Source organism: Tachyglossus aculeatus, unplaced genomic scaffold (assembly GCF_015852505.1).
Source record: "Tachyglossus aculeatus isolate mTacAcu1 unplaced genomic scaffold, mTacAcu1.pri scaffold_204_arrow_ctg1, whole genome shotgun sequence".
Lineage (NCBI taxonomy): Eukaryota > Metazoa > Chordata > Mammalia > Monotremata > Tachyglossidae > Tachyglossus > Tachyglossus aculeatus.
The window spans coordinates 175907-189038 of record NW_024044920.1 but is presented as its reverse complement, the minus strand read 5'-3'; positions in this window follow the sequence as shown (position 1 = coordinate 189038).

The window sequence follows — 13132 nt, the reverse complement described above, 5'->3', positions numbered from 1 at the left end:
CCGAGTTCAGGGAGCCAATCAGAACCCCGGCCAGCCATGAGGCGGCGGTCATCTTCCCACAGACCGGTGGGACCATGACGGCCTCGTAGCGCAGGAGGAGGCAGATGGCGGCGTAGCGGTTGTAGGACATTGCCGTGAGGATGGACAGCTCTGAGGAGACGAACATGATCACTGACAAGTCCTGGATCACACATCCTGGGAGAGATATTTCTCTACAGTCGGTCAGGGATTTGTGGATGGATTTGGGCACGGTGACAGACATGAGGCAGAGGTCGAGGACGGAGCCATTAGCCCCTCTCTGCTCTCCCGTGGGCACTGAGACATGCTTTCCGGACAGGGCCCTTGTCCCCTTAGATAAAGCCAGCGCTGCTCTAAGGGGGTTCCTCGGAGGGCCGGATCATGCCGGCTCGTCCACACGTTCTTTGAGTCCCCACACTGATGAGGATCCTGTGATGGCACTTATCTGCATGGTTCCCATGGAAACAGCATCTTAATGGTTCCTGCTGTTAGTGACCATTTTGGTCAACGGGTGGGAGCTTCAACGTCTTTTTTTTTCTTCAGTGGTACCTGATAAGCGCCTATCATGTGCCAGACTCTGTACTAAGTGCTGGGATTCGATACAAGCTCAACAGGGTGGACAGAGTCCCTGTCTCACATGTGGCTCACAGTCTCAATCCCCATTTTACAGATGAGGGAACTGAAGCCCAGAGAAGTGAAAAGACTTGCCCAAGGTCACACAGCAGAAAGGTAGTAGAATAGTAGAACCGAGATTAGAACCCAGGTCATTCTGACTCCCAGGTTCATGCTCTATCGACTAGCCGACACTACTTCTCTTAGTTTCATCTTGTTCATGACCTCAAACAATCAATCAGTTATTTAATCAGTTGTATTTTCTGACATCTTCTGTTTGCAAATCTAGAAAGAATGAGAAATGACGGTAAATCGATGGATTTAAGACCCTCCACTGGGCTGGCTTGGGGGATCAACCCAGAGAAACAGCATGAGAAGCAGCATAGGTTAGTGGCAAGAGCACGGGCCTGGGAGTCAGAGGATGTGGGTTAAAACCCTGGCTCTGCCACTTGTTTGCTGTGTGACCATGGGAAAGCCACCTAATTTCTCTGGGCATCAGTTACCTCATCTGGAAAATGGGGAATAAGACTGTGAATCCCAGGTGGGACAAGCTGATTACATTGTATCTTCCCCAGCACTTAGAATAGTGCTTGACACATAGTAAGCGTTTACCAAATGCAATTATTGTTATTGTTGTTATTATTACCAGTTTGGGAAGGGCTGAGAGACTCTGAGAACAGGGTGATGGGAAGGAATCACTTATCTGGGTGGTTGTACACGACAGGAAAATCCCTAATTTCACAAGGAATAGGTTGTAGCCTAGGGTTCGTCCTCTTCTATTTCAGAGCTGAGCCACTTTACCAAACTGGGGTGAGGAGTTCACTGCATTCTCTTCTCTGAATCTCAGTCAATCACTCAATCGTATTCATTGATCACTTACTGTGTGCAGAGCACTGTACTAAGCGCTTGGGAAGTACAGGTTGGCAACAAATAGAGACAGTCCCTACCCAACAGTGGGCTCACAGTCTAGAAGGGGGAGACAGAGAACAAAACCAAACATACTAACAAAATAAAATAAATAGAATAGATATGTACAAGTAAAATAAATAAATAAATAAATAAATAGAGTAATAAATATGTACAAACATATATACTTATATACAGGTGCTGTGGGGAAGGGAAGGAGGTAAGATGGGGGGATGGAGAGGGGGACGAGGGGGAGAGGAAGGAAGGGGCTCAGTCTGGAAAGGCCTCCTGGAAGAGGTGAGCTCTCAATAGGGCCTTGAAGGGAGGAAGAGAGCTAACTTGGCGGATGGGCAGAGGGAGGGCATTCCAGGCCCGGGGTATGACGTGGGCCGGGGGTCGATGGCGGGACAGGCGAGAACGAGGCACGGTGAGGAGATTAGCGGCAGAGGAGCGGAGGGTGCGGGCTGGGCTGTAGAAGGAGAGAAGGGAGGTTAGGTAGGAGGGGGAGAGGTGATGGAGAACCTTGAAGCCGAGGGTGAGGAGTTTCTGCCTGAATGACCCTATCCCCTTTCAAAATATCTCAGTGATGGAAAATGGAGAAATAATCTGTCAGCCCCCATTTCCTCCTTCCCCCTTCCAGTCCATCAGAGCACAGCTTTCCCCATCTTCAAAGCCCGTGCGTCATCCACCATTTCCACGATGCCTCACACGATCCATTTTTCTTTTCCATAAGTCATTTTCTCCCAACTACCAATCAGCATCTAGAGCCACTTCTCTATTTTTTGCACTCACACCCACCATTACAGTTTTGTACATAGTGGCTTTTATAAAATGTGCTCTTTAAGCACATACTCATCTATTTACTACTCTTTCCATTCTATTCCTAGTCCTCTCATGAATTAATTCTGTCTCTATCTCCCCTCTTAGATTTTAAGCTCTTGGAAAGCAGGGATGGTATTTAATTTATTTTGGTCTCTCTGTAGGTTTCACTACGGTATTTTACAGGCATGATGCATTCAACAAATAACATTGATTACTAATTGATGGATGGATAGATTGATAGATGGATGCGTGGATGGGCTGTTGGATGGATGGATAGGTGGAAGGGTGAAGATGGATAGACGGAGAAGCAGCGTGGCTCAGTGGAAAAAACATGGGCTTTGGAGTCAGAGGTCATGGGTTCAAATCCCGGCTCTGTCACTTGTCAGCTGTGTGACTTTGGGCAGGTAACTTCACTTCTCTATGCCTCAGTTCCCTCATCTGTAAAATGGGGATGAAGACTGTGAGCCCCACGAGGGACAACCTGATCACCTTGTAACCTCCCCAGCGCTTACAACAGTGCTTTGCACATAGTAAGCGTTTAACAAATGCCATCATCATCATCATCAAGGGTGGACTGTCTGCTGTGTGACCTTAGGCAAAGCATTTCACTTCTCTGTACCTCAGCTGCCTCTGTAAAATGGGAATTGAGACTATGAGCATCATGTGGGATAGGGACTTTGTGAAACCTAATTAGTTTGTATATGCCCCAGCACTTAGTACAGTGCCTGGCACATAGTAAGCACTTAACGAATACCACTATTATTATTGTTATTATGAATAGATGGATGGGTGGATGGATGGATGGATGGATGGATGGACAGAAAGGTGAGTGAACAGACAGATGGACTGATGGACGGCCGGATGGATGGGTAGATGAATGAACGAATGGATTCGAGACAAGGATTTGATCAAATTCATTCATTCATTCAATCGTATTTATTGAGCACTTACTATGTGCAGAGCACTGTACTAAGTGCTTAGAAAGTACAGTTCAGCAACAAATAGAAATAATCCCTGCCCACAACGGACTCACAGTCTAGAAGCGGGAGACAGGCATTAAAACAAGTGAACAGGCAGTCAAATGTGGGCGACAGTTTCCATGATTGCATCCCTTCTCCCTTGTCACCCTCTGATTTTCTGATTTTCATAAACACCAAGAGTTATCTTAAAATTAATAGAATTACTGTTATTATCATTATTGAATTTATTAAGAATTTACATGGAAAAGACTGCCAAGTCCTAGGGTGGAAACAAACTAATCAGATCATACATGTTTCCTGATCCACAGGAGCTCAGATTGTAAGAGAAAGAGAGAGCACATACTGAATCCCGATTTTACAGGGAGACCCAAAGAGATTACGTGGCTGGACCAAGGTCATTCAGCAGGCCGGTGGCAGATCCGGGCAGACCTTTCAAATCACATGACTTCCAGACACATACTCATTCCATTATGCCATGATTCCGCCCAATCAATTGTCAGTCATTTATTCATTAATTCAATCATATTTATTGAGTGTTTACTGTCTGCAGAGCATTGTACAAAGCGCTTGGAAAGTATCGTTCAGAACGAAGAGAGACAATCCCTGCCCACACAGGGCTTACAATCACACACGTCTAACCAGCCTCTATCCCAGACATTGACAAATCCACAGGCACTGGACTTTCTCTTTGGACACCTCTTTGTATGGATAACCCCACGGTCAGAATCCTGATGAGGAATGGGGTAGTTCAGCAAAAGGAAACAGAAATTTTGTCCCCTAGAGGAGGGAGGAGGAATCTCCTCTTTAGGACTCTCCCCAGGTCAGCCTTCATGTCCCGGTTCCTCAGACTGTAGATGAGGGGGTTCGAAATGGGGGGCACCACGGTGTAGAACATGGACAGCAGCAGGTCGAGGGTCGAAGAGGAGTCTGGCACGGGCTTGAGGTAAGAGATGGAGGCCGTAGAAAGGAAGGTAGTGGAGATGGCGAAGTGCGGCAGGCAGGTGGAGAATCCTTTGGCCCGGCTCTCGGAGGCCGGCATCCTCAACACGGCCTGGAATATAAGCACGTACGAGATCATGATGAAGACGAAGCAGACGACACCTAAAGCTACCCCACCGGTGGCACTCACATTGATGGTGACGTGAAGCAGGAGATCTTCAGCAGGGTGGCGACGTCACAGAAGAACTGCTGGACGATGTGGGACCCACAGAATCCCAGAGCAAAAGTCGAAGCTGAAAGCAGGACGCCAATCAGAACCCCGCCGATCCAGGAAGCAGCCACCATCTTTCCACAGGCCGTGTTGTTCGTGATGAGTTCATAGCGCAGGGGTGGCAGATGGCGGCGTAGCGATGTAGCACATCGCGAAGAGGACGAACAGCTCTGAAGCAGCAAACAGAACCACCAAAAAGACCTGGGCCACACAACCCAGGAGGGAGATGAATCTACAATTGGTCAATGAGATGACAACAGACTTGGGGACGGTGATGGAGATGTAGCAGAGGTCGATGACGGACAGGTTCCTGAGGAAGAAGTACATGAGGGTGTGGAGGGACCGGTCGAGGGCGGTGACGGCGATGATGAGGATATTACCCATCAGGGCCGCTAGGTAGACCCGGAGGAACAGCGCGGCATGCACCAGCTGCAGCTTCCGGACTTCGGAGAAAGACAGCAGGAGGAATTCCCTCACCGTGGAGACGTTGGACATTTCTGGGAGGCAGCACTGATTTCTGTATGTGATGAGCGAAAAGCCGAAGTTAGAGTCAATTGATGGGATGAGTGAAGGAATTGACAGGACACTTGCTAGTGATTATGAGGAGGAGACAATTATTTAAAATAAAATCATATTTGAGTTCTCCTTGGAGACATTGAACATTTCTGGGAAATAGTGTCGACTCCCTGAAAAGGAAGATGGAAGGAAGATTTCAATTAAGAGACAATGATGCTGGGGGTGAAGGAATAAGAATAAGTCAACCAATTGTATTTCTGGAGTACCTAAGGAGGACACAGTAATAGTACATGTGATCACTGCCCCCAAGGAGTTTACATTCTATTGGAACCACCAAGCTATGAACTGTGTCAACTGTGGTGTAGAAGCAGGGTGCTACCGGGAAGAACTCAGGCCCGGGAGTCAGAGGACCTGGCTTCTAATCCCAGCTCTACCACTTGTTGGCTGTTTAGCCATGGGAAAGTGATTTAATTTCTCTACTCCTCAGTTTTCTCAATAGCAAAATGAGGATTCGATACCTGTTTTCCCTCCTACGTAGTCTGTGAATCCTTCGTGGGACACAGACTGTGTTCTACCAGATTGTCCTGAATCTCCCCCAGCACTTAATACTTTGCTTGGAACGTTGTAAGCACTTAAGAAATATCAAGATTATTATTTTTGGTGGACGAGACTGAAACTAAAATGAATAGGGGATAGAAGAGGTCAGAGAACATAAAGATATGAACATGACTGTTGTGAAATTGTTTCAGTGGTTTTAAAGTCAAACAAGAAGTGCCTTTATACATAAAATCATCCATTTAGTGGAGAGAGAATGAACCTGGTAGACACAAGGACCTACATTCTAATCCTGTCTCTGCCCCTTGTCCACTGTATGACCTAGGGTCAGTAGCCTACCTTCGCTGTGCCTCAATTACCTCATCTGTAAATTGGGGATTATAACTGAAAGCACCATGTGGAGCATAGACTGTGTCCAACCTGATTAGCATGTATCCAGACCAGTGTTTATTACAGTACCTGACATATAATAAGCACATAACGATACCATAAGACAAACAACAAAAAGTAAAACCCACATATACATCAAACTGATTCCATTTGCTCAATATCTGCATTCACACATGAACTCACATGAACACAAGCATACTTCATCATTCATCGAGTCCTTTCCTAAAACATCGCTCAGCGTACATCTTCTCCTCTCCTCAACCTTCACTCAGGACAAGTTGTGTCTTTTCACAAGCAACAAAAACTCACAATCGGCTTGTAGGCTGTCCAGCTTATGACTACACTTCCCCTTCTTTCCATCGTTCAACTCGTTTTCTCAGCTCTCAAAGCAACTTTCTAGTTGTTATTCACGATCGACTCTGTCGTTTCCATCCTAGCCTGAAACTTCATCTCTTATCCACTCAAAATCAGAGGGAGCACAGGTCTTCCCGAATTCTGAGCCCCGCTAAAATTCCCTTTCCTCCAACCAGCTTCCCCAGTACATTTCCCAGCCCTCTAAACTCACCTCACCTAACTCAAGTGCGATTCAACTCATTTCGATCTTCATTTAGTGGAGAAAGCATGGGCCCAGGAGTTCTCTTCTGGTCTGTGAGCTCCTTGTAGGTAGCATACACATCTACCAGCTCTGTTTTCTTGTACTCTCCAAAGCTTAGCTTAGTGGGAGTCAGAGGACATGGGTTCTAATCCTGCCTCTAATTCTAATTGCTGCTGTGGGAAGTTGGTCAAGCAGCTTCACTTCTCTGGGCCTCTGTTTCCTTATCTGTAAAATGGCATGCAGTAATTGCATATTCATCTTCCCATTCTTTCTTTCCTTCTACAAGGAGCAGGGAATGTGTCTGTTATGGTGTTCTAAAGCGGATAGAGCACAGCCTTGGGAGTCAGAAGGAATCAGAAGGACCTGGGTTCTAATTCCGGCTCTGTCTCATGTCTGCTGTGTGACCATGGGCAAGTCATTTAACTTCTCTGAACCTCAGGTACCTCATCTGTAAAATGGGGGTTAAGAGTGTGAGCCTCATGTGGAACAAGGACTATGCTGAACTTGTATCTACCCAGGCGCTTAAAAAGGTGCTTGGGACATAGGAAGAGCTTAACAAGTACTACTGTTATTATTATTACTCTCCTAGGGCTTAGTGCACACAATACGCTCTCAATAAGTATGATTCAAGATTACGTGATTGATAGGAAATTATACTGTGTGAACGTAGCCCAGGTGGCTGGAAAGCCAATGAGGGTAGGGATTCCAACCATTCCCACTATTTGTTTTCTCCCAACAATTGGGAAAACCTCTTACAGGGAGGAACTGCAAATAGTCCCAGTGGCGGTCCAAAGCTGGTCACACTCTCTGAGCCCTGCATGTCATTTACCCTCTGCAAGGGATTCTGGGACCCACGGAAGGCCAAGGTGACTGTCCATAGTATTGACACTGTGCTGGAGCACCGTAGCCTGGGGGGTAATTGGCATGCTAGTGAGGTTTGAGGAGGAAGGCAGGCAAAAACTCCTCACCCTCGGCTTGAAGGCTCTCCATCACCTTGCCCCCTCCTACCTCACCTCCCTTTTCTCCTTCTACGCCCAGCCTGCACCCTCCGCTTCTCTGCCGCGAATCTCCTCACCGTGCCTTGTTCTCGCCTGTCACGCCATCGACCCCCGGCCCACATCGTCCCCCTTGTCTGGAATGACCTCCCTCCGCACATCCGCCAAGCTAGCTCTCTTCCTCCCTTCAAAGCCCTACTGAGAGCTCACCTCCTCCAGGAGGCTTTCCCTGACTGAGCCCCCTCTTTTCTCTCCCCCTCCTCCCCCTCCCCAACCTCCCCGCCTTACCTTCTTCCCCTCCCCACAGCACCTGTATATATGTATATATTTTTGTACGTATTTATAACTCTATTTATTTATTTTATTTGTACATATTTCTTCTATTTATTTTATTTTGTTAATATGTTTTGTTTGGTTCTCTGTCTTCCCCTGTAGTCTGAAAATTCATTGTGGGCAGGGATTGCAATTTATAATTCGAGTGTATGGTGCTTTTCCAAGAGTTTAGTACAGGGCTCTGCACACAGTAAGCACTCTACAAATACTATTGATCGACTGATAACTGAGAGACGAATTCTGTGCTAAGTGCTCGGGAGAGTGCAACGAAACCAAGTCACAAGGTTAGCTCTGCCCTCCAGAAGCTCTGTGAGCTTGTTGTGCATAGGAAATGTGTCTGTTTATTGCTGTATTATACTCTCGCAAGAGTTTAGTACAGTGCTTCGCACAGAGTAAGCGCACAGTAAGCAGCATGGCATACTGGATAGAGCACGGGCCTGGGAGACAGAAGGTCATGGGTTCTAATCCTGTCTCTGCCACTTGTCTGCTGTTTTACCTTGGGCAAGTCTATTCACTTTTCTGTGCCTCAGTGACCTCACCTGTAAAATGGGGATTAAGACTGTGAGCCCCAAGTGGGACAACCTGATTACCTTTGTAACTACCCCAGCGCTTAGAACAGAGCGTGGCACATAGGAAGCACTTAATAAATGCTATTATTATTATTACATATGATTGAGTGAATGAATGAATAATGGGGTGGACAGCGTGACAACGGTCTTCATTCTTGATCTTCATCCTTCATTCTTTCATTTATTCAATCGTATTTATTGAGTGCTTACTGTGTGCAGAGCTTTGTTCTAAGCGCTAGGAAAGTACAATTCAGCAATAAAGAGAGACAATCCCTTCCCACACAGGGCTTACAGTCCAGAATGGGGAAGACAGACATCAAAAAAAGTAAACAAGCATCAATATAAATAAATTAAATTATAGATACGTACACATTAAAACAATACAGACATCGATATAAATAAATAGAATTATACATGTATACATAAATACATAGGTTCTGTGGGGTGTGGAGAGGTGGGGTGAAGAGTAAAGAGAGGGAGCTGAGGTGATGCAGATGGGATAGGGAGCTGAGGAAAAGGGAGGCTTCGTCGGGGAAGGCCAGTTTCTGCTGAGACAAAGGCCTGTCTGTTTACAGACACACCCTTGGCTGCTTCTGATTCTTTCTCCTGCTTCTTCTTGTTGTTATTGTTCAAGGTGCAATACGAAGAGTTCGGAGCCTCTCATTTTCATTTATGACTTTAGTTCCTGCTGTTTACAGACACACACTTGACTGCTTCTGATTCTTTCTCCTTCTTGTTCTTGTTATTAAGCACTTGCTATGGGCCAAACACTGTACTAAGGGCTGGAATCGATGCAAACTAATCAGGTTGGACACAGCCCCTGTCCCACATTGGGTTCATAATCTTAATCCCCATTTTTGAGATGAGGTAACTGAGGCTCGGGGAAGTGAAGTGACTTGCCCAAGGTCACACAGCAGGCAAGTGGTGAAGCCGGGAAAAGTAAACAGGGCCTTCTGACATCATGCCCTATGCGTTTTCCACTCTTCACACTGCTACTCAGGTTCGTATGCTTTGCCGTAGAATTACAGGTCTGGGTGGTTTAGTTCACAGGTTCCTGCATACATAGTTTGTGAGCTCGGTATGGGCGGGGAACATTTCTACCAACAGTGTTGTATTCTCCCAAGTGCTTAGAACAGTGCTCTGCACAGTAGGCGCTCACTAAAAACCATTGATACCATTAAATGGAGCTTGTTTCAGGCTTCCACTAGTAAACTGGGAGCACATAGGAAGTGCTAAATAACTACCGTCAAAAGACCTTGATAGTTTAACTGAGTGATCGATTGCTTGAGCCTTCCCTAGAAGTAGGTGATGTGTTTCCTCCAGGATCCCCCCCACGCAACCCGCAAAAGTACCCATCCCCAGGATGAACTTCATGTGTCCCTGTTTCTCAGAGCCATCCTCTCACACCCTCCTCAAAGCTGCCTTCATGTCCCGTTTCCTTAGGCTTTAGAGGAAGGGGTCAGGGTCGGGGGCATCATGGTGTAGAACATGGACACCAGCAAGTCCAGCGTCGAGGAGGAGTCTGAGGGCAGCTTGAGGTGGGTGACAGCACCACGGAGATGAATGAAATCACCATGGCGAGGTGAGGCAGGCAGGTGGAGAAGGCTTGGGCCCGGCCCTCGGCAGCCGGCATCTTTGGCACGGCCCGGAAGATGTGCACGTACTAGACGACGATGGAGACAAGACATGAGACGTTCAGAATGGCGGAGAAGACCGTGACTCCAATTTCCTGGAGGTTCCCACTGAGGCCTGAAAGTTCCCTCATCTGGGGAGTGGCACAGAAGGAATGGTGGATCACAATGGATGCGCCGAAGCCGACGGAGACGGTGGGGCCACGTGCACGGCGGCGCTCATGGTACCATCCAGCCAGGCGGCGGCTGCCATCTTCCCACAGGTCCCTCGGTCCATGATGACCTCATAGCTCAGGGGGTGGCAGATGGCGGCGGAGTAGTCATAGGTCATGGCCATGAGAACGTACAGCTCAGAAAAGGCAAAGAGGAGGAGGATAAACAATTGGAAGACACAGTCCAGGAAGGGGATTTCTCTACAGTCGGTCAGGGAGTTTTGGATGGATTTGGAGACGGTAACGGAGATGTAGCAGAGATCGAGGATGGACAGTTTCCTGAGGAATAAGTACATGGGGTGTGGAGGCGCCGGTTGAGGGCGGACTCTGACTGATGGCTTGGTTCATCAATGGCTCCTTCCCCTTCTAGACTATAAACTACTTGTAGACAAGAAACATGTCAACCAACACTGTTGTACTATATTCTCCCTAGTGCTTAGTACAGTGCTTTCCACGTAGTAAGGGCTCAATAAATATGGGTAACTAATAGCATTCAATACATACCATTGATTGATCGATTAATTGAAGACACATAGCCAATTTGAGGTTATCCTTTTTTATTAGGCTGCAAATGCGATAATAATAATAACAATAATAATAATATGTTCAATTCACCAGATTTGAATGCTACTTGTGGTATTTGTTGAGCACATACTATGTTCCAAGCACTGGAATGGATAAAGTCCAATCAGATCAGAAACAGTTCCTGACCCACGCAGGGCTCATAGTCTAAACGCTATTATTATTATTAATATTATTAAAAGGAAGGAAAACAAATATTTTAATGCCCATTTGTCAGGTGAGGAAACTGAATCATAGAGAATTTAAGTGATTTGTCGAAGATCACACAGCAGGCAAGTGACTCCCACCCCTTTGACTCCCATCTCTCTGTTCTTTCCACTAGTATACACACTTTATCCCCACATCAATATCGATCAACCAGTGGCATTCATTCATTTATTCATTCATTCATTCAATCGTATTTATTGAGCGCTTACTGTGTGCAGAGCACTGTACTAAGAGCTTGGGAAATGCAAGTCGGCAACATATAGAGACAGTCCCTACCCAACAACGGGCTCAAATTCTAGAAGGGGGAGCGCTCACTATGTGCTATACTAAACATTTGGGAGAGTACAGCAGAGTTGATAGACATGTTCCCTGACCACACTGAGCTTGTTTTCCCTCCTAATTAAACTGTGAGCCCTATGTGGGACTGGAACTGTGTCCAGACAGTTTAACCTGTATCTACCCCTGTGCTTAGAACAGTGCTTGACACGCGGGGAGTGTGTAATGAATACTAAATAAATAAAAATATATGAGCATCCAGTATAGAGATGTATGGAGACCTTCTGGATTGTTTCAGGAAAAATATATTTTTTATTGTGTATGTTAAGCACTTACTATGTGCCAGATGCTATACTAAGCGCTGGGGTAGATTCAAGCTAATTGTGTTGGACACAGTCTCTGTCCCACATGAGGCTCACAGTCTTAATCCCCATTTGAATTCCTCAACAACAACTCTCTCCTCGACCCCCTCCAGTCTGGCTTCCGTCCCCTACATTCCACGGAAACTGCCCTCTCAAAGGTCACCAATGACCTCCTGCTTGCCAAATCCAACGGCTCATATTCTGTCCTAATCCTCCTCGACCTCTCAGCTGCCTTTGACACTGTGGACCACCCCCTTCTCCTCAACACGCTATCTGACCTTGGCTTCACAGACTCCGTCCTCTCCTGGTTCTCCTCTTATCTCTCCGGTCGTTCTTTCTCAGTCTCTTTTGCAGGCTCCTCCTCCCCCTCCCATCCTCTTACTGTGGGGGTTCCCCAAGGTTCAGTGCTTGGTCCCCTTCTGTTCTCAGTCTACACTCACTCCCTTGGTGACCTCATTCGCTCCCACGGCTTCAACTATCATCTCTACGCTGATGACACCCAGATCTACATCTCTGCGCCTGCTCTCTCCCCCTCCCTCCAGGCTCGCATCTCCTCCTGCCTTCAGGACATCTCCATCTGGATGTCCGCCCGCCACCTAAAGCTCAACATGTCGAAGACTGAGCTCCTTGTCTTCCCTCCCAAACCTTGTCCTCTCCCTGACTTTCCCATCTCTGTTGACGGCACTACCATCCTTCCCGTCTCACAAGCCCGCAACCTTGGTGTCATCCTCGACTCCGCTCTCTCATTCACCCCTCACATCCAAGCCGTCACCAAAACCTGCCGGTCTCAGCTCCGCAACATTGCCAAGATCCGCCCTTTCCTCTCCATCCAAACTGCTACCCTGCTCATTCAAGCTCTCATCCTATCCCGTCTGGACTACTGCACCAGCCTTCTCTCTGATCTCCCATCCTCGTGTCTCTCTCCACTTCAATCCATACTTCATGCTGCTGCCCGGATTATCTTTGTCCAGAAACGCTCTGGACATATTACTCCCCTCCTCAAAAACCTCCAATGGCTACCGATCAATCTGCGCATCAGGCAGAAACTCCTCACCCTGGGCTTCAAGGCTGTCCATCACCTTGCCCCCTCCTACCTCACCTCTCTTCTCTCCTTCTACTGCCCAGCCTGCACCCTCCGCTCCTCCACCACTAATCTCCTCACTGTACCTCGCTCTCGCCTGTCCCGCCATCGACCCCCGGCCCACGTCATCCCCCGGGCCTGGAATGCCCTCCCTCTGCCCATCCGCCAAGCTAGCTCTCTTCCTCCCTTCAAGGCCCTGCTGAGAGCTCACCTCCTCCAGGAGGCCTTCCCAGACTGAGCCCCTTCTTTCCTCTCCCCCTCGTCCCCCTCTCTATCCCCC